This window comes from Pholis gunnellus, assembly GCF_910591455.1.
Source record: "Pholis gunnellus genome assembly, chromosome: 2".
NCBI lineage: Eukaryota > Metazoa > Chordata > Actinopteri > Perciformes > Pholidae > Pholis > Pholis gunnellus.
This window is the reverse complement of record NC_136536.1, coordinates 10,752,149-10,757,835: the sequence shown is the minus strand read 5'-3', so window position 1 is coordinate 10,757,835 and position 5,687 is coordinate 10,752,149.

The following is a 5,687-nucleotide window of genomic DNA, read 5'->3' as shown; positions in this document are numbered from 1 at the left end:
TGGCATAGAACATATTGAAGTGTTGCAAGTGGATAATGAATGTGTTGGAGGAATTGTAGAGGAAAGATCTAAACACTACTATTGCTCATGTTTATCCCCCAGTTTAAACCGTCAGCTGGTCCAGAGGTACAAACAGAGAATGAACGTGTAGAGCTTCAGTGTCTCCAGAAAATGTGGCTGTTGAGTTTGACATTCTTGTCATCCGCTGCAGGGATCAAACCTTTGAGTGGACAAAGAAAAGATGTTGCTTTGAAAGGATTAGTTCACCCAAATGACAAAAGAGCTGTAGAGTTGTTGTCTCTGAGATGTGTGTTTCCACCCCCATGACAATGGAGGAGAGGCACTGAAAAAAGGGAATTTGACAATTTCTGGTCACATTAAGTGTCTTTTGTATGTTTCTTTTTGCTCATTTTGGACATTGATTGGGTTTAAAGTGTTTTTAATGGCAAGTAAACATTCTCTTGTTTGGTTAAGGGAGAACCTTTAGAAATGGTCGCGTAGCTCGTATGATTGAGGTGACGTGTGTGTGTGTGGTTGTGGTGTGATTATAAGTAGACACGTGTATGGTGTTGCGATTGTGTGTGTGATCACAGTGTGTTTGTGTATTGTAACTTTGAATGTGAGCAGTTGTAGCTTGATTGTGTGTATCTACTCAGTGTGTGTGTGCGTGTGTGTGTGTTTAGCCAGGCTTGTCCATAGAAGGTAAGGAGAGGAGATGCATTTCGGAGCTTGTCGGCGCAGCCCTCTGGTAAAAAAAACACCTTATATCTGTCACCACAGAGTGCTGTTAGGCTGGATTTATAGACCCACTTACTGTGTGTGTGTGTCTGTGTGTGTCTGTGTGCGTTTGTTGTTAAGTAAGAGGGAGTAGTGTGAAAGCGAACGTGTGTGTGTGATTTTCAAAGAAAGTAGATAAAGAGAGACAGATCAAGAGCAAGAGGAGCACACTGTACGAAGAGCGCGCACGTGTGTGTGTGTGTGTGTGATTGTGTGTGCGTGTGTGTGTGTGTTAAACAGTGCATTAGTGAAGCTTTAGCAGTGTTAAACATGTCAGGGCAGGAGCTTGGCAAAGCTCCTCTCCACACTTTCCTGTCTTCCTGCACCAGATCTGGTGTTAAGACACCAAGAACTTGAGGAACACCAGAGAAGAATCCTTGCTGGGATCTGGTATCAAAAACTGCTCGGAAACGCCTTTTTTGTCATACATACTGTGAATGCCCTCGGTCTCTAGTCTGTGGTTGCCAGGTCTCATGAGGCTGTGATTATCCTAGAGGTCACAGCCGGTCATTTTATACAGTTATTTCAGGTGAGGTCATTCTAGTGCTGAAAATAAGATGTTGGCGAGGCAAAGGTGAGAGACTTCCATACGACATAGTAGGTCTGAGTGTCAGCAGAGTGAAGTGACATAAGTGTGCTGTGGATATGTTGTGTTATGGATTGAAATCAGAACTGAAACAGGTGATTTAAATGCATCATGTTTGATTGTTGCAGTTGTTTGTTCAGCAAAAATGTCAAACATTGATGTAAACATTTTATTTCCTTTTGGGGTAGACTGTAGACTTTTGGGCCGTGGCTTGTTTTAGTTTCACCTTAAATCTCATGACATCGAATCTAAATGAATGAGTTCATGCCGGATTTGAAGGCTCCTCTGGTGACTTCACTAGAATAATTCCAAGAATACATAAAACATGAGAGAACATGACAAGTAGTTTGTGAGAAGTTGTGCCTCTTACTTCCAGCTGTGAGGTAATAACACCTAAAGGTGTAAGGGGGTGCGATATACAGTCTAGTGTTGTATGTTGCCTGTTCAAATTCCACAGAAGCAGTGTTGCATAAGTCAAGAAAAATGATTAGCCAGTGTGAAGTAAAGAAAAGATCTTCCCCCATTATTGAGTGTGAAGTAGGAGGGGCTTGAGATATGTCCCGACTGTTCTACAGAATTCCGACCGTTTTCGGAGCACCAAGTGTTTCAGTTGAAAGAGTGACCGTGTTAACTTGTGACTTTCAGCTGAATAGGACCGTGGTTGCTCTTGATTGAAGCCGTGTAAGAGGACACCTACATGCAACAACGCATTCAGCTGAGAGTCCCCCAGTTAGCACGGTCACTCTTTAAACAGAAACACCGGCGGCGTCTATGGCTGCAAGCTATTAAATAAAACGTGTTCACTACATCCGGACTGATCAAAAGAGCTCATGATTGCAGCGTCCATTTAAAAAAACCAACAACATTCAAACCTCCGAGTTGACATCACGGTATTTGACGTTCTGTACATGACCACAGATAACATAGTTGGATGCATATAGTGACGTAATTTCTCGCTGGTGTAAAATTATAATTGTAATTGTTATGAAGTGGAGGGACTTCTGCAGGAAAGGAATATCAAAGGAGCCGTCATATTTTATTAGCCTCAGTAGTGGATATAAAAAAATAACACTAAAAGAGGCCCATGGGATGCTATTAGTCGTTAAGTGTTGAAGTGATAGTGCAGACAACAATGCTTTGTAAAATACTTAAATAAAGATGATTATGAAAAAATATTATAACTGATACAAATATTATTGTAATTTCAACCCAATTATATACCACTGAAAACTAAAAAACTGAAAAAAATGCATGTCAGCACTTAAATGTGTGAATCACATTGTTTTCCAAGACATTTATTACATCAGTATATCATATAATTTCATTCTCAAACATAGCTTAACTATGTCACGTGATATGTCTCTTCAGTACACAGGAACAAGACCTGCTGGGCCCACTGCAGACACTTTCAGATGAACATATAATATCCAGGGATTGTCGTTATAGACACTAACACAGACCATCCCGGTAACCACTGGCCCCCAATTTAGCACTCTGACCAAACAGGGTCCAGGACAGTAGACATGCATGCGTGTGTGTGTGTGTGTGTGTGTGTGTGTGTGTGTGCTCATGATCAGGATGGTACCACAACCGCCTCGCTTTGAGCAAAGTAAACGCTAAAAGCAGCGCAGAGCAGCGTTCAACAGGCAGACACAGAATAGAAGACGACACAAATAAGCAGAATTATAACAAAAACTAACCCAGCCTACAGTTTCATTTGACTCGTTTCATTTGTTTTAGAGAATGTAAAGAAATGTGGCGGGTCCCCTCCCTTCCTCACAGTGCGTCCTGTGTCCTCGATGACACAGTACAGAGTGAACTCTGCACTCAGTATTCAGCAAAAAATATGCTACAGTTAACAAAACTTTTTTTTAGCATTCTATAATGTAAAATATTAAACCTCAAATACACACATGCACAGACGAGCGAACAGCAGTAAACAAAGAAAAAAACCAGCAGTTGATGCACAGGTCACCTGCAGGTTGCACGTGGGTCTAAAACGCAGACGCCTTTACTTCCATTGCCTGTAGATGGCGCCTACTGCTATATTGTGACGCTCCTCCCACTGTCCTGGAGGCTGTCCTGGTCAACCCCAAAAACAGGCAGTTGTCTGACGAGCGAGGGTCGTCTGCTGATTAGACTCACCTGGGTCTTTAGGCTATAACAGCTGGGCCGCGTGTTCAATCCATCCCACTCCCTTCATGCAGCTAACATCCACCCTGCAGCGCCTACTTTTGCTGTTGCGCCTTCAAACACTGCAGCAAAACATATGTCACACATCCATGCGCTGCTTTCTTTACTCCACTGTTTATCTGACTCAACCTTATTTCTTAGATTGTTTGTGGGTTAGGGTTGTGCCAGTTTGTGACAACATCTACATCTGCAAGTCAAACTGCTGCTGCTGCTCTCTGTTAATCTAAAAAGCTCACATTTTGTCCTGAGCGTCCATTCAATTGTCACCAACCGGTTGATTAGATGTTCCAAGTTTTATTGTACATTTGATTATAAGGGAACATTTTGGTCTGATTGAGGCACTAGAGAAAGGGTTAATGGGAGTAATTATCTTGGTGCCATCATTCCCATGGACATTTGTCCAGAGATTTCATTAAATCACAACAATACAATCATTTCAGTGATGTAGCTCCCTTTCATTTCATCTTTCTTTCTCTCGATCTGTCACAGTGACCCCCATCACTATGTAACACACACACACACACACACAGGGCTGTTGGCGATCAGGTGGTGAGATTACGGAGCAGTAATCTCTCAGATTAATACTTAAAATGAATGTTTAATTACTTAAACCCTGCTGGCAGGTGCAGATGCATGTGTGTGTGTGTGTGTGTGTGTGTATTTGAGTGTGTGTCGGTAGACCAACGTACATTACACAAATGCCCGGCAGTGCCTCTCTCTGAATTTAAATGTCATCTTGCTTTATTGGCACGGTATGCGAGTCCATCTGTGCTGCCAAAGCACTCAGAGATGGCAAGCAAATGTGTACAGTACAGCAGAGGTGATCGCGGCGCAGTTGACCTATATATTTATGATGGACGTGCGCAGCGCTGCATGCATTTAGCCTGAAATATACAGAAATATGCTCGTTTTTTTTCTTATTGATACAATAAAGTTTGCAAAGATTAACAAATTAGTTTTAACATTGTGTCAGTGAGGTCAAGTAAAGTTAAGAACGTGCGAGCTTCGGGCGTTGTTTACTGAACCGAACCACGGCGACACATTGTTACGATTTCACAACCGATCAAACCGTCCAGATATAGCAAACGAAAGTGGAAACGTTGTGGAAATGTTGTTTAATTATTGGTCATACAGTTGGCTCCTTGTACGACTCACCAGTCGCCTTGCTTTCTTACGCTGAGACGAGAATGTGTGAATGAAGCAAAGCTGAAGCTAGCTAGTTAGCCATGCGCTTCGTGGGACACTGGCTTCAAGGGCTGCACAATTATTGCCAACATGATAATCGCCATTACTTTGATCGATATGATTATTTGTCACGATTATTCCTTGAAGTTAGTGACAAAATATTTGTGTGCCTTTTCACGTACAAATTGATTGTAATGTGAAGTACTGTTGTGCTACATTCCTGCTAATTAACACATATCTTCATCAAAATAAGACTTACAGTAAGGTCTTCTTCGTCTGAATTCAGTGCATTCTGACCGCCCCTGATATACAAAATGGGGCAAAATGTGTAATACAGTATACTGCTGTTCTACTCTGAACTGCAGCTGCAACATTTTGACATGACAGCTCCCCAAAAAGTGAAGCCACGACATCTTAATCGCTGTGTAGCAGGACGGTGCAGGAAATCGCCATGTGTGCTCTGTCGACTTTACCGGGATAAATACAGGTTCAAAAGATATTTAGAGATGGCGTTAAGATGAGAAGGAAGTGAACTAATTTGTGTGTGTGTGTGTGTGTGTGTGTGTGTGTGTGTGTGTGTGTGTGTGCGTGTGCGTGCTTGTGCGGTTTCTCAGCATTCTAAAGTCATCTAGTTTAATCAGATTAACACTCCGACCCAAATCCTGTTAAACACACACACACGCACACACACGATCACACACACACACTGAAATTCATGTGGAGCAAGAGGAAGTGAGACATCTGCTCAAAAGGAACTGTACACATTAGCATCTTTCTTTCTTCATGTTCTTTTCTCAGTAGTCTATTTTCTTCCTTTCTTTTCTTGCTTTCTTCTTTCTAAACTAAGCTGGTGCTGGAACTCAGTCATCACCTCCGGAAAACATGAATTTACACACACGCACACATACACACACACACACACACACACACACACACGTTTCGTACA